The sequence below is a fragment of the Monodelphis domestica genome, chromosome 1 (assembly GCF_027887165.1).
Source record: "Monodelphis domestica isolate mMonDom1 chromosome 1, mMonDom1.pri, whole genome shotgun sequence".
NCBI classification, from domain to species: Eukaryota; Metazoa; Chordata; class Mammalia; order Didelphimorphia; family Didelphidae; genus Monodelphis; species Monodelphis domestica.
In genome coordinates this window covers 69,639,551-69,663,969 of record NC_077227.1, presented here as the reverse complement: position 1 = coordinate 69,663,969, position 24,419 = coordinate 69,639,551, and positions in this window count along the sequence as shown.

Genomic DNA, 24,419 nt, shown 5'->3' with positions numbered 1-24,419 from the left:
GATATTTATACTTTTAGTGATTAGATCTAAAAATGAGCAGATCTCCATACTCTACTTTTAAGAAGGGTATTTACATTTTTGGTGATTAAATCTAAAAATAGGCAGGGGTTACAGTTTTAATCTTCACAAAGGAAAGACTTGAACTGTTTTAATGCATAGTGTTAATTCTCACACAAAGCCTCTTTCATTTGCTACCAATGTCCAAACTCTGTCTCCTTTAAAGCTGTTATATACAATTGGAGAGGCAACACATTGCTAGTCCAGGCAAATTTCTACATGCCCCATCTCTTCCTGGGTTTGGAGGAGAAACTCCCCTATAAGTCCCAAGGTCTTAGTGAAGGTTTAAATAAGTCTTCTCCTCCAGGTAAATATCTGGTTGCATATCATTAGAGTACAAGCTATTGTAGGGCCATGAGTAGGAAAGACTTAAAATATAGGATTAATGATGGACTGTACATCTGTCATTTGAGGATCAAATTTAATTAACTTCAAATAAATGAATCTTGTATTCATTTCTGGGCACCACATTTTAGAAAGGATGTTGACAAGGTTTAGTGTGTCATTCCAGAAGCCAACCAGGAAGGGAAGAGGATTTGAGGCCATATCTTTGGAAGATAATGTTTAATTTGGAGAAGAGAAGATTTGTCTGGGATGGGGTGGGAAGGACATAATTTCTGCCTTCAAATATTGAAGGGCTATCATGTGGAAGAGTGATTAGATTGATTTTACTTGGCTCCAGAGAGGCAGAACTAGGAGCCAGGAGTTAAAACTACATAGAAATAGATATGTGATTTTCTAACTCCATGTTTTGCAAAAATTGAATGAACTACTTCAGAAAGCAGCAAGATACTGGAGTTGGGAAGGCCTGGCCTCAAATGTGACTTCAGACACTTTCTAACTATGGGACCCTGGGCAAATTACTTAACCCTGATAGCCATCTCTTACAAATCTTCTGCCTTTGAGTCAATACTAGGTATCAATACTAATGCAGAAGGTAAGAGGTTTTTTTTTTTAAAGAAGGCAGTAGTAGAGAGATCCTTGTCACTTCAAGCAGGGGCTCAAGGACCACTTTGTAAGGGATATAGAGAGTATTCTAATTTTGAACTGGGCTGTCTTTCTGAAATTCTATGATTCTGGCCAGGTCTCTCTCTCTCTCTCTCTCTCTCTCTCTCTCTCTCTCTCTCTCTCTCTCTCTCTCTCACTCTTTCTCTTTCTTTCTCTCTCTCCTCTCTTTCCTTTTCGCTCTCTTTCTCCTCTCTGTCTCCGTCTCTTTCTGTCTCTGTCTCTGTCTCTGTCTCTGTCTCTGTCTGTCTGTCTGTCTCTCTTTCTCTTTCTCCCCCAACAATGTGGAAGGGAATTATAATCTGCTTCTTTGGAGGAAGTCCCAACATGAATGAAATGATAGATCTTTGAAGTATTTAAGTGTAAATATACATCAGAAATCAAAACTCATTTGATTAGCTGTCATCTTATGGTTCTCAAGGCATTTGCCATTGGAACCATGAATTTTCTGCCTTGTATTTGGCTGGGTCTGTCACAATATTCTTTTAGTTTAAATGCATTCTAGGTGGATTTTCCACCTACACAAAGAAATAGAAAGAAAGGGGGAGAAGGCAACAGATATGCCTTGGGAAAGCTTCCAATACTGTTCTGTGATTGGATCTAGGGAAAACTACCTGAAATCTCCATTACAATAGAATCTTCCATTGAAAGAGATTGACTTATTTCCCAGTGATGGTTCCTAGAGATTGCTTCATGTCAGGACACTGCATAGATTATAGCAACAAAATGAGAAAATTGGCTATGTTGGCAATTGACCCTATGGTAAGTTCATTTTTTGACTTTTGAATTGAATTGAATTGAATTGAATGTGGGCCCATTCAATTTCTGGGTGAAATTCTCTTTGAAGCCCAAATGATATTCAGACAAACAAAACCCTGGAAATAACTGTCCTACCTCCAGTACTGTGATGTCCTTAAACCAGGATAGTTTGTTAATCTTATCCCAGGGACATTAATTTAATCTAGCAGAGCCATGCACACCTCAGAATTCTGCATCTAGTTCATTTTGTTACCTCCAGTAGTGTTGGGGAAGTAGTAATCTAGAATAGTAAAAAGGCTGTGGAAAAACACACAAAAAAACAAGTTTACTGGGGGAGGGAGATTCTTATTTTGCATTTGGCAGGTCTGCTCTGTTGGTAAATTTTTGTGTTCCTTAAATAATGACAGTCTTTTACATTCTCTGAGAAATGCTCTTGGGAGTCAAGGGTATCTCTGGAAACTGTATCAATTCCTCTAGTCCCCAGGGAAGGAATAGAGAAAGGAAAAAAGAGATAGAGGGAGGAGAGACAGAAAAACAAAAAGAAAGGCATAGGGGAAAAGATGTAGACATAGATTCAGAAAAGAAGAGACTTAGAAAATCTTGCTAGATTCTAAGAAAATGGCATACTTTTCTCATAACCTGTTCATTTTACACTAAGAGTTTCAAAGCATCATCCATTTTCATGATCTTTGAAGCATGAATTAGAGGATTAACTGTTGCTTGTAGTTTATTAATTTCTCTTTTTTCCTTAAAGGATTTTTAACTCCCAAAGAGACAGGCATGGGGAAGAAAATTATTAGGGAGGGCAGTATCATACAGTGGAAAGAATACTGGCTTTGGAGTCAGACAACTTGGGTTCAAATCTCTGTTCTGCCACTTCTAAGGCCCTATCACTCAATTTCTCTGGGTCTCAGGGTTTTTTTTTTTCTGGAGGACAGTCTGGAAATTTTTATCTGGAAAAGGATTGGATTTTTGATGACCTCAAAGGCAACACCCTCCAGACCATTAGTCCTACTTCCACCAAGTCTCCATAGCTATCATCCCTGGAACTGCCTCTTTGAGATGCTTTTGTCTTGCTTCTCAGTAGCCATAGTTACTTAAGGCTTAGAAAAAAAAGCACTTACTATAAAAATCATTGACATTGTCAAATGATTCAACAAAAAAAATGGTTATAATTTTATCAAAAAAGTGGCAATGAAGAGGTATTGCCATCTGCTATGCTTCTGAGCTCTACAGTCTACATCGAACTGGTTGATAAGACTTATAGCTGAAATTTTCTATATGTTTTGTCTTCCATCCTAGAGAGATAAGACTGTTTTCCTTTTCTATGTATAACCTCCTCACTTAGCACAATGCTTTACACATAGTAAGCAGTTAATGTGTTTTCATTCATTCATTCATTCATTCTAGTTCTAATTCTTTTAATCCTATTGCTACCTTCTGCATGATGCTTTTCTTGACCTTTCTCCCTTTCTCTCCTCCCTTTTACCCATCCCAGTGAAAGTGACTCTGCCTTCCTCAAATTTTTTAGAGAATGTTGTTTGGAACTTTCTTTGGCACTTATTTCCTGTCATTTGGCTTGGGAAGAGAGGAGAACCTCTTCAAATCCATCTAACAACTGATTAAGTTCTACTCTGAGATATAATTTGAGTGCCACGACTCCTGGGATCTTTTGGCATTTGCTTTAACTTTTCTACTAATTGAATCCCATAGAATAACTATATGGTTTTTAAATCTAGAACCTTCTTTAACCTATCTGTAAATTAGAGATATGTTCTGCGGGAATAATTGTCTTATGGATTTCCCAAAGAACATAGAGGTTAAAAAATTTGCTCAGGGTCCTTCAACTAATAAGTATCAGAAATGGTCTTTGAATCCATATTTTCTTGATTCCTACCTTAGCAGTAGTTGTACTGGATTCTAAACTCTTCTCCTTTCCTCCATTCCCATCACTTTCTTCCCTTCTCCTGGCATTTAGGTTCTGTTTCATCTTCCTCTCCTATGAAATATTAAAGCAATTTAGAAAGGTAGTGGCACTATGATGGAAGGTATGGTGCCATATCATTCAAACTCCTGTAAAAGTCAGAGTCTGTATATACAGTTCTGGAAAAATGGAGAGATAGTGTGGAGCTGGAAACTAAACAAATAATAAGAATTCTGTAGAAATGAGTAATTATTATCTGCTGATGGTGCATTTCCATGCATAGATCAGAAGCAAGCTAACTACTGAAACAGAGCTCTTTGTAATGTTCATAAATTATGACTTTTATCTCATTGCTTCTAGTCTACATCTAGAAGCAGATAAATTAAGAGTAATTAGTTAGTACTAGAGATGCCCTCTACAGTTCTGGGGGAAAATTGTTCCCTGGGTATCAATGGAGTTATTTTTATTTAAATTTTATCTTTTTACTCAAAATGAGTCAAATTTGGGAAAATCTGCTATATTTATTTCCTTTGAAGCATAACAAGGGAGGCCTCTATTGTCTTGAACATACTAGTCATGATCATTTCTTGCCATAAGACATTCTGGCAAGAAATGGTCAGGAAAGGACCTTAGAGAATCTAGCTCATTCACTTCCAGATGAATTAATTGAGATCTAGAGAAGAAACATGTCTAGTTTCTTGTCAGAGGCATTAAGCTGACATACTGAAGTATGTACTCACATAGTGAGTTCACTTTCACTTGTAGCCATAAATTGAAGATTGGATGAGTACTCCCTGGACCTTGCTATCAATTGAATTAGATGAACTCTGGATTCTTTTCCAACTTTGTGTCTAGGAGTCTATGAAATTCATCCATTTGCTATAGCAAACAAAAACCAAGGGAAAATTTTGAATATTAAAAATAAACAGGCGTATGAGGGAGTCACTAGGATTCATGGCAAAAAAAGAATATATATATATATATATATATTTTTTTTTTTTTTGCAGGTCAATAGGTTTTTGTAGTTCAGTGGACTTAGAGTCAGGAAAATACAGGATCAAATCCTGCCTCAGATACTTACTAGTTATGTGACTAATTTTCTCTTATATCTCACTTAGACCCAGTTTCCTCATCTGTAAAATGAGGACCATAATAGGATTTACTTCACAGAGTTGTTGTGAGGGTCAAATGAGATAACGTGTGAAAAGCAATTTGCAAATGGATATAAGAAGCCCAGAATGATAATTAGATCATGGAAACTGAAAAAAGTTAGCATATTGACTGGCAGAAGGAATCTCATGAGATGTTTTTCAAACCTTTGTTTCAATAAGGTATTATACCTATAATCGCTTATGTTTTAGACTTTCTTTCCCCCCGTCCCCATATCTGTGATTTCATAGGTATGGAATACTTCTGTTTGGGGGGACTCCCATTAGAGAAAATATTTTCACTGAGATCAATTGGAATCCTGGTTGTGGTTTTTACTCTTAAGAAAGTTGCCTAGAATAATGAGAATTTAAATGAATTGTCCAAGGTTGATACTAATAATAAAGAAGGCAAGACTTGGATCCAGGTCTTCTTGCTTCCAAGACTGTCACATTATCCACGATGTGATCCTGCCCTTTGTTTCATGTTTAGTAATAAAAATCAAATTCAATGTTAAATACCATCTGTGGCCATAGCAAATGGATGTCATGCATTTTATAGACTCCTGGGCTCACAGAGTTTTTCCAAGTTCATCTAATTCAATTGATACTGAGGTATACAACATCCCCAGCAAGTAATCATCCATTCTTTAATTTATGACTGCCAGTGACAGTGAATTCACTATCCAGTAGGCAGCTTATTCCATTTATGGGTAGCTGAGACCATTTAAAAATGCTCAGTAGTATTCCATACCCATGACCCTACAACGTTTAAGATTAAGGAAGAAGTATTTTCCCATTTTTTTGGGGGGGCCCAAGAATGGTCACTATCATTTCACATTAGATGCAGTAGACATTGCATATATAACACTAAATTTTTTAATGTTTTGGTTAGTTTTTCCTCACTTTTTTCTCCTTTATTATAAAGTATATCTGTCAGAAAGAGAGGAAGAAACAGTGTGAAATGCAGGAGATGTAAAAACACAAGCTATTAATAAAACCCAGAAGCACTGAAAACATTTACCTTTAATATTCGCTTGAGTCAGATTAACTAAGAGGTAGCTAAGAAGTTTGTGATGCTTGTGGGCTATATAACCAAACTGCTTCTATAGTTATAAAGATTAAATCTACTTAATCTTAAAGTTAAAGATTAAGTCTACACCTTCTTGTTGGCTTATGTTCTTCATATTCTCATCTGTTATTTAGATAGTAATGACACTGCATTTTAAAAACTTAAGTATTTCTTGAATCTTATCTTCTACTTCGCTTTGAACTTTTATGAAGAATTCCAAAGGTGGAAATTTCCCAAGAGTTAGGCACAGAGTTATCCTTAAGATAAGAATTATCCTTTATAATCCAAATTGGGATATTGCTCAAGAATACCATCATTTTTATATTTACATTTAGAGTTAGTGATAAGAAGAGAGACTTGTCCTGTAGAAGTCCATATGACCCATAAAAGAGAGATGAGAAGCTGGATTCAGGAAGCATACCATGCTTTCCAAGAGTCAAATGAAACTGGTTCTTTTTTTTTTTTTTAATACAACTCAGTTTATCATAAGGGGAAACAATACTGTGTGAAAAGAACAACTTGGAAAACCAAATAATGTTTTTCTTTAAGAGAAAGATAAAGTAAATCCAATTTATGGAGATGTTTAGGTGCTTTAAGATAAATCACATTATTATAGTTTATCATCAGAAGGGCGTAGAGCTTAACAGGCTTACAATTGGCAGCAAAATTGAAAGAATCCTTCTTAGTATCTATGAAGAATCCATTATTTTCTGTCAGTTTTTGGAAAGTACAAAGTAGAAATGTGCCCTGAATTTCCATGTGGGGTTAGAGGCAGAGAGCTAATATTTAAATGCGTACTTTTTGATGGAGTGGAAGGATATGATGATAGGAGAAGGGGTTCTTTCACCTAAAGAATCAGAATTTCAAATCCAGAAGGGAACTTAGAAATCATATAGTCTACTCTTATACTCTGGCCTGTAAAGCTAAAGGAACTAAGTCTTGGCGGGGTTACATGACTGGTCTAGATTCACAATACTAGTCATTGGCAGAACCAGGACTGGAACACCCATTTCCTGCCTCCTACATTTTTGGATTAAATCCATTATATTCTAGCCTGCTTTTTAGAGGGTAACAATACCATTAAAAAGCAGAGATATTTTTTGAATCTTATTCTCGTCTTGTGCTTCTCCACCTTGAACTTTTATGAAGAATTCTGGACGTGGAAATTTCCTGAGAGTTAGACACAGAATTGTTCTTAAGGTAAAGCAATTGCTTAAGGGTACCAAAATCTAATGGACACAATGAGCTATTAGAGTAACTAATTTCTCCTCCTATTCAATTGAATTTGTCTTAATTACTGGTAATATTGTCACCCCATGGATTACAGTGCTGATATGAGCACCTTTCATGACTCTTCTCTGAGATGTGTTGTTTCCCTGGATGCCCAAACTATTCATAATGACTCTGGCTAAACAAGTTGAGCATGTTGATGTGAGCCCTAAGCTTGTTCTTTAAGTGGTACCTTTAATGGTTTCAAAATTGCTTCTTGATCCAAAGAAGGCAAAATGGCAGAGTTTGTTATAACCTAAATGATTTTACCCAAAGTTTGCAAGAATATATTTTTGCACATATAGCAGTCCATGCTGAAAGATTTTTGGACTTGGAGATAGGAGAAAACTTGGTTTGCACCTTGGCTTTTACACTTACTAGCTATGTGACCTGAAAAAAAAATCATTTCATAGCCTTGTGCCTCAGTTTCCTTTGCTGTGAAATGTGGATAGTAATACATATCCTACTAAACTCAGTGGACTGCCATGAGGACAATGTCGTGTAAACCCAAATGTGATATATAAATGTGACTCATTATTACATCTACAGGAAGTCAGTTCTGGACCCCTCTATTTTCTTTCACTTTGGGGTCTAGGGCTTGGCTTATTGACTCTCACTGTAGGTGATCAGCAATGCTCTCCCTAGGCTGGTCCTGGCTTGTTTTCACTCTGCTCTATTGCAGAAGGTGATACAAGTTTCCAAATTTTTCCTCACTAAGTTATCTCTGGATTACACACACAGATGTCCCTTAAGGGTTTTTCACCCTCTATTTTCCTTTTTCTGATAGTTGCTACAGGGAAACAATAACAAGTGAAAGGAAAAAATGACCATGTTGTGTGAACTCCTAACTTTAACCCTATACTCTGCAAATGTAGATGGACCCAGTTTGATCTGTCTTAATTCTTCTGTCCTCTTTGGCTCATTTCCATTCCTGAAGGAAGTTAACTTGCCCCATGGACCTCTGAACTGTGTGGTATGGGGCCAAACCCTTAGATTTTAGATTCACTGGATTTTGGGGTCACAGGACTGAAGATTTAGAACTGGGAAGGGGCTTGGAGTTGAGCTAGATTAACTCCCTTATATAATCAAATAATCAGTAAACATTTATTAAGTACCTACTGTATACCAGGCACTGTGCAAAGCTAGGAGGATATAAAAATAAGCAAAAACCACTCCCTACCCTCAAGAAGCTTACAATCGAATGGGGGAGACACATGCAAGCAAAGATATACAAAACAAGCGATATATGGGATAAATAGATAATTAACAGAGAAGGCACTGGAATTAAGAAGGATTGGGGAAGGATTCTAGTAGAAGGTTGGATTTTAGTTTAGATTTAAGAGAAGCCACAGAAGTCAGTAGTTAGAGCAAAGAAGGGAGAGAATTGTAGGCATGGGGACAGCTCAGAGAGGGTGTGTCTTGTTCATAGAACAGCTTAGGTAACCAGTGTCACTGTATCAAAAGAGTATACATTGGGAGATGAAGTATAAGAAGACTGGAAAGGTAGAAGGGGGTTGGGTTATGAAGGACTTTAGATGCTAAATAACATAAATATATATTTATAGAAATAAATATATAATTTTTTATTTATTACTATCAATATATATTAATATATTATATATAATATAATAATAAAATATTATTTATATAAATAAACATATAAAAATATAAATATATATTTATGTAAACATAAACAAAAATAAATAAATAAAAAAACAATAAATAAATAAATAAATGAATGAATGAATGAATGAATGAATGAATAAATAAATAAATAAATAAAACAAAACATTTTGTATTTGCCCCTAGAGGCAATAGAGAGAAGCTGGAGTTTATTTAATAGGAGATGATGACTGGACCTGTGCTTTAGGAAAATCACTTTAGTGGTTGAACGAAGGATGAATTAGAGTGGCAGATTCAGCAGCTGATTATTGCAATAATTTAGGCATGAGGTAATGAGGGCCTGCCCTAGAGTGATGGTAATGTCAGAGGAGAGAAGGGAGCATATTTGAGAGATGTTGCAGAAGGGTGATAGATTGAATACGGGAGGTGAGAGACAGCGAAGAGTCTAGAATGACTCCTACCTTGTAGGTTTGAGGCATAGCTGGATAGGGTTGCTCCTCCAGTAACAGAGAGGGCGGGAGCAGAATAAATTTTAGGCAGAAAGAGAATGAATTCCCATTTGGACATATTGGAGTTTGAAAGATCCAGGGAAATTGAATAATTGGAGGTTTCCAGATTGCTCTCATCCTTATGTTCACAGTACACTTGCCCATGTTGTTCCATACATATCAATACCTGTTGAAATCCTTTTCTCCCTTCAAGGTCCATCTCTGATGCTGTCTTTTCCATGAGCCTTCCCTCACTTCCAAGATGAATGTGGCCTCTTCCTGAAAATTTCTAACTAGTTTGTCTGGACCCTTCTTTTGACTTTAGCACATTTTGCCATATGAGATTCCTATTTCTGTGATATCTTACCCTGCTCTAGTAGGTTGTAAATTCTTTGATGTTAGGGACTTCTTTGTGTTCTATATTTCTGTGTTTACATTACTAACTCTCAATCTTGCACATTAGACAGGATTTGTGAGTTCCTTAAACCAATGGAAAATTACAAGTCCAAAACAACACTACCGAAATCCACATGTACGTACATCAGACATACTTTTTAAAAACTGTACTTATGACTTTCTTCTATGAAGAAAGTTTTTGTTAGTGAAATTTTATCAGTGGTAAAAGCAAACATATGCTTTACAATTTATAATATTATAGAGTTTTCCAAGGACTCTGGGAGATTAAGTGATTGGTGGTGGCATCATAGGGTCAATGATAGGTTTAGGGTAAGATTTTACTTTATATCTTGCTGACTTGATTTTTAAGCAATCTTTTAATCCATTACATCATGCTACCTCTCACTTCACACATAGTAGGTGTTTAATAAATGTTTGTTTAATTGAATTATATATTCTTTATTTTTAAAAATTCATTTATTATTTTTATTTGGTCAATTTCAAACATTATTCCTTGGTTACAAAAATCATATTCTATTCCTCCCTCCCCTACCCCTGCCCTTCCCATAGCTGACGCACAATGAGTTGAATTATATTTTGACATTCCTAAATCATCATTATGTTACTAGTCAAGAAGAAACACTAAACACTGAATATGAAAACTTCAGATAATGAATTTTTCATTTTAATTCAGTTATAATAACATAGCCAAAACATGGAATTGTGATGGTAGTGAATATTGCATGGATTTGGGAGCCTTATAATATGAACTATATGCTCAGATCTGCCATTGAATAGTTGTGTGACTGTGGTATAATTAATTCCCCTCTCTATAAATATGGTAACCTTTTATAATGTAGGATGCATAGGGATATACTAGGCAGAAGAATTTGATAAATTTTAATTATATAAAAATAATACATTAGATAGATTAGTCATATGTCTTGAGTTTTTAGAGGAACAGAAAATAATTCCATTCAGTCAAAATCCCATTTTTTTTTTTGCAGGGGCTTAATAATTATCAAATTTCCAGCTAGAAGCTTGCTGAATCTACACTTCACTTTGTGCCACTGTTCATATGGACTAACTTTCACCTTAAATTCTCCCAAATGAAGCAACCTGTCAGCCCAGATTCTGCCCCCCCTGGAAATAAAACACAAATGAAAAGATAACTGGAATTCCCTTACTATAGATGCAGCCAAGAGTGGTTAAAAACACTGGCCAAAAATGAACTTGGAGTTTTCAGGTCATATTTAATTGAAAGTTGTGGCTCGTTTTCGACCCTGGGGCTGAGCAGGCAAACACACAAATGCAAAATGTAGAAACCATAGCTATAGGCTTTGGCAAGGCCAGGGAGAGAAGGACGGGTGGGGGGAAACACACACACACACACACACACACACACACACACACACACACACAGAGACAGACAGACAGACAGACAGACAGAGAGACAGAGACAGAGAGAAATAGAGACAGAGACACAGAGAGAGACAGAGACAGAGAGACAGAGACAGAGAGAGAGAGTCAGAGAGAGAGACAGAGAGGGTATTTGTAAAAGCATAGTGCTAACTCTTTTTAATGATCATTCTCTCATTTTTCTGTCTTTCTCAAGGGCAAATTTAAGTATGAGTCATCCTTCTCAAACAAAAAGGCAACCAAGATACTTCTTCTTTTTTCTCTTCTCCCCACTTTTCCAGATATTGTCCATGGCTAGAAATAAATCTTTTAGCTCTCTCTAGTGCCACAAGAGGAGGCAATAGCTTATCTTTTCTACTTTGGATGATGATGGTATATGACGTTTCTTCCACTCAGCCTCATGTCACTATCCATAAGCCGAAGGCTCAATATCAATTGAATTTGTATGTTTCTGTTTAGATCAAGGGCAGTTTTGATGGTAAATTTGAACAACTGAGAACAGTTTTTGTTACTGGTTGAAAATAGTTCTTTAGAATTTTAGGTTTTAAATGCTGTATGTGGGTCTAAGTGGAAGATAGATTTCCCAATATTTAAGCAAATATAATTTAGGTTAGAAAAATATTTCAATTATATTCACTTTTATGTGTATGTGGGAGGGGGAAGACTAGTTCATAATAATAGTCCTTTTTTACTTCCCTCTGGAAAGAAATTAATTTCCTTTTTTCTACTTGCAAGAAAACCTCGTCTAAATAAAAAGGAAAAATAAGGAAAATTATATGAAGAATCTGGGGAAAATTTTCATTGGTTGCTATGATTCATAGAAATATGTTGCATTGATAATTGGCCTGAATTTGGGATTACTATTTTTTAAAATCAAACACTTTTGTTATCCAGGAGTTCAAACTATGACAGTCCCGGCTCCCTCCCACCAGTAGAGAAAGTTCTTTGATAGTCAAACCTTGTGAAAATTTCATTGCTAGTTCCAGCAATTTTCAAGGTTGCTTGGATGCTGCAGACTCTCTTTTTTCAAAGGGAGAATGAGATTGCTAAAATATAGATCTCTTCCATAGTTCACATTGTTTTCTAGAATGTGATACAGCTAAAACTTTAGCATATTTGACACTGACAATTGCATTGACTATGTGTTGACAGAGTAAAAAAAATTCATTAAGTGTCTCCTTTTTGCTAGACAATGTTAGTAAGTTCTGGAAATACAAATACGAATTAAAAAACAAAAAACAAAGTAGTCCCTCCTCTCAATGAGTTTAGTCTAATGGAGAAGACAACTTATAAATAACTATGTACAAACAAGACATATACAAGATAAATTGTGGGTTATCTCAGTGGGAAGTCACCAGGAGTAAGGAGGATTAGGAAAGGTTTCTTGTGAAAAGTGGTACTTAACTGACACTTGAAGGAAGCCATGGGGTGAGATGAGGAGGGAAAGAATTCTGGTCATAGAGGACTTTTAGTAAAAATGCATGAAGTTGGGAGATGGATTTTCTGTATGAAAAATGACTTCACTGAGGTCAGTGGTACTGCATCACAGATTATGCGGAAGAGAATAAGAAGATTTCAAAGGTAAAAAGGGCCAGGTTATGAAGTACTTTAAAAGTCAGAGTATTTTATATTTGATCCTAGAGGTAATGGGGAGATTCTTTTGAATAGGGATGGAGTATCATGTTAGACCTATGTTTTAGGTAGATAAATTTAATAGCTGAGTGGAATAGGGGAGAGACTTGGGGCAGGGTGTAAACCTTAAAATTTCTCAGATTTATGAATGTTGGAAATTTCCCCATTGGGGAATCTTCTACTTAAAAAATTTCCCTAGCAGATGGTGAGAACTCTACTTGAGTGTGGGGGCTCCTAGCTATGGGAGTGTCCCTGCTCCACCCTACTTAAGACTGCTTTAGGACAGAAAACGGCTTGCTAAACAATGAAAGTACTTTGATCCATGCTTATGGAAGGGACAGGAAGTTCTTTGAGTCATGACTGTTTTAGAATTGATACAATGGGATACTAAGTACCTATAAAGGTGGGGCAACTTGTAAACTACTTAAACCTAAAAGGGTGATAACTTATTCAGAGGTTTTTTCTTAATGAAATTTGTCGACACAGCAGCATTTTTTCCTGACTTACTAAAGAGATTAAAACTACTCAGCTGTGAATTCAAAATGGGCGGTCCTTTAGAAACATCTACAGTGATTAGTAGATGTAAGGACTTAGGGGAGGTGACAGAGGAGATTTTGCCCTTAAAAATAAGAGCTCAGAGAAGAGCAAGAGATCTCGATTTCTGGCTCTCATTCTGAAGGAGAGCTCCTTGAGGAGCTCCTCTGAGGGACTCTGTCCCTCTGGGGTAGGAGCTCTGGAGGCTCTTGAGAGAGGCCCTTTGAAACAATCTCTGACTGGAAGACTCTTTGAGGAAGGACGCTGGCCTGGTCTTACTAGTATCCTTGTTTATTCAGACCTTGTGGTGAGTGTTAAAAAACTGACTGATTTCTCTTTTAAGACTCAGGTCTAGGCCATATTGGCTTGAGGCCCTTCATACTTATTCCTTTCTTACTCTCTCTCTCTTTCTTTGATTACTCATTGTATTGTTAATTAAAATCTCTATAAAACCCAATTGACTTGGGTATTTGAATAATTGGGAATATTTCCCTGGAAGACTGGAGGATTTTAGGGAAAGATAAAGAGTTCAGTTTTGGACATATTAAATTTATATATGTAGCATTCAGTTTGAGATGTCTAATAAGCAATTAGAGATCAAGACTGGAGGCTAGGGCTGGACAAGTATATCTAAGAGTCATTTGCCTAGGGGATTATAACTGAAACTATGGGCTCTGATGAGATCACCAAGTGAAATAGTATAGAGGGAGAAGAGAAGGTCCAGGATAGAGTCTTGGGGTACTTCCATAGTTCTCAGCCATGATTAAAGTGATTGAAGATTAGTAAGAGCAGAAGTGACTGATGGGGCAATTAGCTGAAGACAACATGGTAGAAAGGGATCATCTGGGAATGTCAAGGGCTTTGCCTTCGTAAAAAGAAATATTATTCATGTGAAATAGAGGTGAAGGGGGAAATAGTGACATAAAATATCTGAGTGGTGAGATGAACAATGGAGGAGAAGAGGGAGCTCTTATTCAGATTGGTGATTGACTATAGCAGGAATAAGGACTATTCACACAAGTCCTGCAATTAAATACAATTTACATAGACAAATGGCACCACATTTTCCTTTTTAAGTTTTTCTGGAAGATGCCTATGCACAAACCAGCAATGGCCACTCTAGTCTCTACTCTGTGGATTGTCTGCCTTGTGAATCTTAAAATTTCTCAGACTTGTGAATGTTAAAAATTCTCAGACTCTACCTTAGAACATTTGGTTAAGACCATTCCCCATTTTAAACAATGAAGGTACTTGATCAGGAATGTGAGAACTCTAACATTACTCCACCCATACTTAGGCATACTTTAGGGGAAGATAAAGTTGTAAACTCCTTACTGAACAGTGAAAAGTACTTAACTCATAGTAAAGCCAAAATCCCTTAAGCTAGGTCTATTTTTAGATCTAATACAAAAGGGTGCTAAGTACCTATGAAGGTCAAATTAATCATTAAAAGGTCAAGCAACTTGCAAACTTGCAAGGGGCAAAGAGGTGTGAACTTACTCAGAAGTTTTAGTCTACCCAGAGAAGTTGAGAACTAAAGAAGATGTGAATTAAGAATGGTAAGTCCTGTGAAAATGTATACTGTGATTGGTAGATATGAGAACTTAGGGGAGGTGACAGGAGAAAATTCTCTTTAAAAGGAGGTCAGAAAGGTCTCTGAGGGAGTCAGCTTGCCAAAGCTGAATTAGAGGGCTCAGTGGCTGAACTTAGTTGAGCTGAGGAGCTGAACTGGTGGGTCTCTCTGAACACTAGAATCTTGCTTGGGACAAATCTTGTGGTGAGTGGATTAAAGACTGACTGATCTCTCTCTTAAGGCTTAAGCCTAGGCTGGCCTAGCCCTTTTCTCATTATTTCCTCTTACTTTATTTCTCCCTTTCATTAATTCCTTAAATTGTATTAATTAAAATCTCTATAAAACCCAACTGACTTGGGTATATTTAATATTTGGGAATTTTCCCATGGTGACCACTATATTTTTGATTTGAAACCATATTTTCGTGGTCACAGTTTAAGATAACCACTTTTTTAACTGTTACAGTCTCAGCATATTAAAGTTTTCTCAAAGATTTGTGATTTTCTTTTAGCTTTGAGTAAACATTCTAGGACATTGTCTATTGGGAAGGTCAAGGTCTTGACTAAATTTCTTCTACTGACTATAAACATAAGATTAAAAGGAATCTCTTGGATCCTTGCTCAGTCAATCAATGGGCCTATGAAGTGCCTATTACAGAATTTTCTAGGTATAAGACTAGCCACTAGGGATACAAAGACAAAAATGGCATAGTCCTTTCTACATTCTTTTGAGGAAGACATATACATAAATAAATCTATGCAAAATAGACACAAAATAAATACTTGGTAAATTTGGAAGGGAGAAGGCATTACTACTGGGGGGAACAGAAAGCAGGTGTCACTTGAGTAGAATTTTAGAAGCTATAACAGATTTTAAGAGGTAGAGGTGAGGTGGGAGTTCTTTCAAGGTATGGGGGAATAATAAATGCAATGGCATATGGTGTATTGTGTGTGAGGAAGAGCAAGGGTGGCAATTTGACTAGAATATAGAAGATAGGGAAGAGGGTAATTTACAGAGATGTGGTTTGGGATAGCTTGTAAAGGTCCTTAAAAGCTAAACAGAGAATTTTTCATTTGTTTTGAGAGACAATAGTAGGCTATTGGAATTTATTGAGTAAGAGAGTGCTATGATTAGACCTGCAATTCAGGAAAATCTCTTTGGTAGTGAAATGGAAGATGGATAAGATTAGTGGGAAATTTGAGGCTAGGAGACCATTTTGGGGGAAGGGTATTGTCATAGTTCAGGTGAGAGATGATGAATGCTGAACTATGATAGTGTGAGCAGAGAGAAAGGAATATTTTGTAGAAATAGTAAAATTTGACAAATAGTTGTATATGAGGAGTGAAAGAAGATAGAAGTTGAATCTACTGCACTAGAAGAATGATGTTGCTCTTGAAAGAAATAAGTAAAATGAGAGAGGGGATATTTGTGTGTGAAAATGTAACGAGTTTTATTTAGGACAGGTTGAGTTTGAGATGCCTATATATCTCTTGGACAGTTGGAGGTGTATACCTGTATCTCAATAAAGAAACTAGGGTTGAGTAGATCTGAGCATTTTCTGAAAAGAAATGATAATGAAAACTCTTGGAGCTAATGATGTCACTAAGTGAGAGTATTTCCCCAAAGCATATGCCCATGGAATTATTTTTTCTCTCCCTCCCCTCTTGGTATTATGAAAATTATAGAAGATCTGAGGGAGTTAGACTATCTGGTAGAAGATGATGGATGAATACAGAATTCCAAGACCACAATGAATAAATGAGTTCTCTTGGGTATGCGACCCTATTGCAATCATCTAAGAAGTAAGCCTACCTCTGTGGTACAAAATGACTCTGACTCTGGTTCATTTAGAACTGATTGTTTTGACTTCAAGATCACTGACATCAACCAATACTACGACACTTTAAAATATGGACTATCTTTCCATTACTGGCACTTGGAAAGCACTAGGAGCAGCTGTCCCCGTGCTTGGCTGGGCTTTTACTATGCTTGTGTCCTGGAGTCCAACCTCTTGGCACTATTAGATCATTGTAGGGGGGGAATGTTAACAACTGTTTCCTATGCTGTCTTTCAGATTTATAAATATATTTATATTCTTGCATTCTCATGTACTTGTATACTGTGGAATAGTGGAAAGACAAAGGGTCTCGTAATCAGTAGACGTGGATTTGAGTTTGGCTTTCACTGATTATTAGTGACCATTACCCTTGGCCAGGAAACTCAGGAGCCTACTCCAAATATGTTTCCCCTGAGATGTTACTCTTTATGCCACCACACCAAATACAGGCCTGAGCAAGGTCCTGGCTGGTTTTGAATTGGAATAGGCTTATCCCTCTGTTGCACCTGATGTATTACTGCTGTTGTTTCTGGTAGAATGGACCTGTATCTGGTGGGTGTCCTACCTATTTCTATACCATACCCAGAGCATCATGGCTGATGCCCATTATGCTCATGGTAGGTTGATCATTGAAATGACCCATTAAATGTATGGAGGACCTTTTCTTCCTCACTGTTTTAGTAGAAAGAAGGATGAAGTTAGAGTTGGGGGATCTGGCTTTGAATATAAACTTTGTTTGACCTCAGACAAGTCACTTAATGTCTTCACCAGACTAGGTGGCCTCTCAGGTCCATTACAGCTGTAAATCACAGCTTTTAACTTTTTTTTAAGTCATAGACCCCTTTGACAGTCTAATGAATCCTATAGACCTCTTTTTGAATAATATTTTAAAATGTATAAAATGAAATACAGAAGATTACAAAGCCAACTTAATGAAATTAATGAAAACAAATATGTAATTTTTCCCATGTAAAGTCATGATCTACCTGAAATCTATGCCTAGACCTCATGGATGTACATGGGTCTAGGATAAGAACTCTTTTTCTAGAGCTATCAATTTATGGTTCATAAATCCTATTCTGAATTTAATTCTGGTTACTGGTTTGAAGTGCAGGTGTCCTGTTCTATTTTTTTCCTGAAGAGTGAGGTCTTGTTATGGGGCACTATGTGTTTAGGTGAGCTGCTGGAGTTTGGAGTTTGCCAGAGCCACCTGAGGGTACCCTATGATGAAATTTAGTGCATAACTTAATCAGATTACAGACATCTGCATGAAATAGAATATTCATTGGTCCCACCTTCAATGGTAGATTGTATAATGTGTGTGTGTCAGAGTAATCACAGAAACTCTGGTCATCATATCTTTTTTTTCCAACATGCAGAGAGGAAATCCTAGAAAATGGAGCAGAAGTCCATGGAGGCCTGAGTAATTTATGTATATGATTTTATGAGTCCTAGTAGTCTGAGAGATGGAAAGTTAACAAATTTTTTTTCTCACTCTCTGGTGCATTTGAAAAGGCAAAGATGCAAGGTTCTGTTTCATAGGCAAACATCTTTTTAAAAAATTCTCTAAGTCATCACTACCTGTAGGATAACATCTCCCGATAATCATTTAAATCCATGCTCCTCTCCAGACCCTGTCCAACAGCACTGCTTTATCTATTTGTGCTGCAGGGGGAAGGCAAATAGCTTTTAATATGCTAGAAATGCCTGACTGATCCTAGTAGTCCTGATCTCAGGGCCCTGCTAAACTGTGACACTGGTACTCATACTATTTTTTAGAGCATAAATCCCAAGAAGGAATTTTTCTCTACTAATGCTGCATGTAATATCTCTTAACTTAGATTTAGAGAGCTGCCTAGAGCACTGAGATATTAAATAACTTCTCTAGGGCCCTCCAGATAGTGATAGTGTTAGGCATAAATTTGAACCCAGATCTTTTTGACTCTGAGATGTGTTCTGTATCCAGTATGCTATGTTCCTTCTCTTAATAGGCCTACAACTCTGAATCCCTAGTTATCACACTGAATTGAAAAATTTGGCAGATTTCATTATTTCTATTCTATATGTTGCAATGATAAATTACAAAAAGAGATGTGGATTTATAACCCTCATTACAAAAGCTAGATTAATTTTATTAGGAAAAAGTTTAGATAGAGATTCCAGAATCAAATTCCAGATGGATAGCAGCACCAAGTTTAGAATCATAGAATCTTAAAGTTGGAAGGATATATAGAATCCATACCTCATAGCACAAGAATCTTTTCTAGAACATCTCTAACAAGACAAAGGTTAAATATTTTAAATGTTAGGAAACTCATTACAACATAGGATGGTGGATGCAGTGGGAAAAGCAATAGATCCAAGGTCAGAAAACATGGATTTAAATTCTAACTCTTGTACTTACTCTCTATTTGAAAGTAATGCAATATCTTAGCTATATCTGTAAACTCTGTAAAATCAGGAGATGGACTAAATGACCTCTATGATCCTTTGTAAACATATGACTTAATAATCCATTTTCAGGCATCTATAATTTAAAAAAGATTTCCCCTCATATTGTTAGATCTACATCCTTGTAAATTCCCCCTGTTATCTCTAATTCTTCATAGACATAGTGTGGTCTTGTGAATACAGTACTGGACTTGGATTCTGGAGATCTGGCTTCAAATCTTATTTTAGTCACTTCTTAGTTGTGTAACCCTCAACTTAACATCTCTTAGCCTCAGTTTCCTCATCCACAAAGTGAAATGTTTAGACCCAATGGCATTAAAGCCCCCTTTCAACTCTAATCTATAATTCCCATGGAATTACACAAAATAAATTGAATACATCATTTACATATTAGCCCTTTGGATATTTGAAGGTAATTTTTGGGGGGCTACTTTCAGTTTTATTTATATTCTGTTTTTATATTACATACATTTACAGATTATTAGTGGTCAGACTATGTATCTATAGTTTTCATATGACTCTTCTTCTCATCTGGGTCACCTTGGTTTGCATGCATTCTAGCTTGCCCATTCCGGGTTGTACCTCTGAAAATACACTAGAATGAATGTACTGCTCTAGGTAGGAACAGATCAGTATTGGGCACAGTGGAACTTTCACTTTCCTTCTTATTTTAGGTGGTTCCTTCCTTGGTTCTCTACTTATTGTAAGAGGTACCTGTGCCTTTGTTAGGGAGTTGAACTAGTGACATGTGTGTGTGTGTGTGTGTGTATGTGTGTGTGTGAAAATGAGTTGGAGAGGGGAGATCTGCCTGCAATATTATCATTACAAAAAAAGCAAAAAATGCAAACTTCATCCTTCAATATCTTCATATAATATAAATACCTTATACTTTCAAATGCCTTATACTGCCCTCTTCATTATTTATGCATTTGTTTAAGCCCTCCCTACATCCAGAATGCATCCTTTTAATAGCTTTATTTGCTGGAGTCATTCTTTTCCTTTTAGGTTCAGTTAAGGTTCAACTACAAGCCTTTCCTAATTCTCTCACTGGAAAGTGACTCTATTCTCTTCAGATTTTCTTACAGCAAATTGTCTAGATTACCCCTTCATATTTGTTACAGTCGATCTCATATTGTATTTACACAGGTATATGCTTTATCCTTCCCAGGTGAATGCAAGCTCCTTGAGGTCAAGAACTATATCTTTAAAAATTTTTTTCACTCCCCTGCATTTTGCCTTACATTTAGTGGTAATAAACATTTGTTTAGCAAATATGGCGCCTCCCTATGGTTGGGTGAATGGAAAGCTTCTCCAACTTGTAAGCTAGCTACATGAAGATATAGTTTTGGAGGAGGGGGTAAGTTCCCCCTTAATGAGAGCCCAAGCAATATGAAATCTGGAGGCATTGTTGTAGAAATCATAGAATTATAGAAAGTGGAGCAAGAAGAGACCTTAGAGATCATCTGATCCAGAGTTTTAACTTTTTGTGTGTGTGTCATTGGCCATCTCAGAATTATATTTTTAAATGCAAAAATATAATATGCAGCATTACAAATTAGGAATCACCAATTATATATTAAGAAATGGATCATATTGAAATATTGTTATCTCTTCTCTCTGTCTCTCTCTCTCTCTCTCATGGATCACAGATTAAGAAATGTTGATGTAATCTGATCCCCTTATTTTACAAGTGAGGGAAATGAGACATAAGTAACTTGCTGAGGGTCAGAAGGTGGTAAGAAACATAACTGAAATATGAAACCAGGGCTTCTGATCCCAAATCCACTTCTCTTTTCTGCATCCTATCCACATGGGCAATGATTAGGTTATGATGGGTGACATTAGTTGATTCCTCCAGAAAACTGCCAGCCAGCATAGGTCCATTCTAGTCCATATTCTGGGCAAATAAGTAGAAGTTCACATACTCTAGTGTTGATCTACGTCCCTGTTAGATCCATAGAATATGTTTATGGTTCCTGCCTTTTAGTGGGGATACTCAAATACTCATTAAAACCTGTATATAAGTCTACATAGTATAGCCCTTAGTAGTAGGATAGTCCCATTGAAATCCAAAGTCATGACAGTCATGATGACTATTAAGGATTTTCACTTTTAGTTGAGTTTATTGTCCAGATGCTTGAGATCATTAGGTAACACTTTTTTCTTTTCTTTTCTTTTCTCATATTTGTTTGAAAGATAGGTACAGTAAGTAGCCTGGGCCTCAGGAAATGAAGTCAGCAGGGAGAGCACCTGAGCATGAGATATCAGAACCAAGATTTTTATAAGTAAGGAAGATGGTCCTGGTCACAGCTGCCTTTTTGTTAAATGATGGATCTTCCCCTTTAAGATGACAATTTCCCCATATAAGGAAGTGTTTTTTAGGCTACCAGTCATGTCTGTAGCTTGAGGAAGGCATTGTCAATGTTAAAGGGTCATACAATAAACTAGCTTGGAACTTCATGGGTAGGTCTGTGAGGCTTGCATTGAGTAAAATGAAACTCATTCAGTGAAGAGGTGTGGATGTGTGAGTGTGTGTGTGTGTGTGTGAGTGTGTGTGTGTGTGTGTGTGTGTGTGTGTGTGTGTGTGTGTGTGTAGGCTAATCCAGGGGAGTTTACTCAAATCCTGAAAAAGTATGTGCAAAACCTTGTCATTTCAGAAAGCAGTATAAAGACAATATTTAATATCAGTAAAATGTGAAGTAGGCAATAGGAAACCATATCATGTGAGTAACTCATGAGGGCAAAGCAATTAAAGGGGCAGAAATGATGCTCAATTCTGGGTACCACATTTTATTAAGTGTATTTCCACACTGGAAAAGGAAGCTGATCTTTATAGTAATAAAACTGGAGAACCTGCTATATGAAAATTGATTGAAGAAATTGGAATTGTTTAATTCCAGAAGAAATTCTGAGAAGAAGTCATACTTCCCTTTAAGAGTTTGAAGCACTTCCATGTGATTATTTGGTTCAGGAGGACAGAACTAGAAGTGATAGAACTTTTAGAGAGGTAAACTGAGGCCCAGAGCATCCAAGTATAATGAGCTGCCATAAGATAAGCTCCTCAATAGGGGCTTCATGAAAAACCTCACTAGAGATTTTGACACAGAAGCTGGATAACTCTGTAAAGGTGTTTCAGAATAGAATTCTTGATCAGAGTTGTTAGGCTAGATTATTTCTAAATTTAATTCCAATTTCTGTGATTTAGGTCTTTGGGGCTTGATTTGAAGTTAGAGGTAGCCTTAGGGAAATGGTACAGGGACTGACAACTAAAATAAATAAATAAATAAAAAAACAGAGAGTCAAACCAATGCTTTACCTAACACATTGCTGCTGAAGGAAATCTTGTTATGCTGGAATAGCTCCAGTGGCCCACTTCTCACTCATTATCACTTGATGAGCAGAAGTTAAGGTGCTTCTGATTCAGTCACTTATAGCTAGAGAACACACTGGAGCATATCACAACAATGTTAGCTAAATAATTTTTGCTTTTTTTTTGATAAGGCGTTTCATTCTTGTTTTGGACCTTGAGCAGATTGAGGGCTGACACAGGCCTAGATCAGAAAACAAACCAAGTCAGGGAGCCATGCTCCTGAGGACCTGGGGACACTAAACCATAAAGGAGATAAACATGAAGTTGTGAAGTTCAATAAATAGAGGAATAAATATATGGAAGCACGGTTTGGTAGAAAGAATATTGCCTCTGGAGTAAGAGTCCCATGGGTTAAATTTCAGGTCTGGTATTTCATGCTTATTTTTATCTTGGAAAATCCACTTCATCTCTTTGGGCATCAGTTTTATCGTAACATGAGGGAGTTGGACTTGACATTGTCTTTTGGCTCTATGATCTTATGATCTGATGGAGAACATAAAAAATCAGGTCAAAGCAGAGCAATGAAGAGAGCTATAGCCAAGGTGAGCTGTGAAAGTGCTTAAGATGGTATATGTTCCATCTGGCCCTGCCTAGGCGTTGGATCTGGGGCAGAGATGATAGGATTTGTAGCTGAGGGTTCATCAGTTTCCAATGCTGACAACCAAGCTTCTCAGTCAGGTATTTTGCAACAGTAATGTCTTAATTAGTGAGCTAGGAAAAAACATTTGTCTTTGAGAAAATTGGATCCATCAAGAGAACAGCTAAAAAGAGATAACCAATAGGCAAGTGCCAGAGGCAAGATCATTCATAGAAAAGTACTAGGATGCAGTGGACAAAACCAGAAAACTTGGACCATAGTGATTATCATTTCATAGAGAAGCCCAAAGAAGTGATGAGATTTGACTAATGTCATATAATTAGTAAATAACAGAGTTACTTTAACTGAGGTCCTCTGATTCCCAAGTGCAATGTATATTTTTTCCCAGTGCGATCCTTCTACTCCCAAGCTGTTTGTATAAATTCCCCTTTGGACGTCAGCTTTTGGGAATAACCCTCTTTCTTGTTCCATTGTTGAACTTTAGCAGTGGACAGCTCCCTTCTGAGACTTTTTCCTAATTATAAAATGACTTCTGATAACATTGGTGAACCAATGACCTCTTGACAGCCACAGATGTCTTTGGACAGCTTTTAAACTTCCAATCTTATTCTAGTTTAGACATCCATTAGGCTCTGATATCCTACTGAGCTTGTACAAATTGGGGCAATGGATTTTCAGTATATTACTTTGCATCTTTATGTGCCTGGCACATAGTAAGCAAAACAAATTCTTTTTGATTGAGAGGGATCATTAATTTGTGTTCTAAGCAGGAAAGAAAGCAACCAGACTGTGTCCATACCTGCCTAGTTAAATCATCTTTTATCAAGAATAACACAGTGTATTTGTTATTACATTTTGTTTGATGGTCTAATAGGGAACTTTTCAAGTAATTTGTATGGGTTATTGGATTATTATATTAATGCACTATTAGTGGATCTGTGAATTTGCAACTTTGGACTGCAATTTGGACTGCCAAAGTTACTAAGCTATTCATAACTATTTTTTGACCCAGCATTATCACTACCAGTCCTGTACCCTAAAGAGATCAAAGAAAGAAAAAATAGACTGGAATGCATAAAATATTTATAGTATCCCTTTCTGAAATGGCAAAACAGGAAACTAGGGTGATGCCTCCAACTGGTGACCCTGGGTTCTTGAATATCATGCTACTGGACTTTAAGCTCTACCAAGTTGTGAAGTTTTTAAGTATTAGCTATGTATGTCTGTACTGTAAGGACCAAATTAATAAAGTTGATAGAGGATTTCA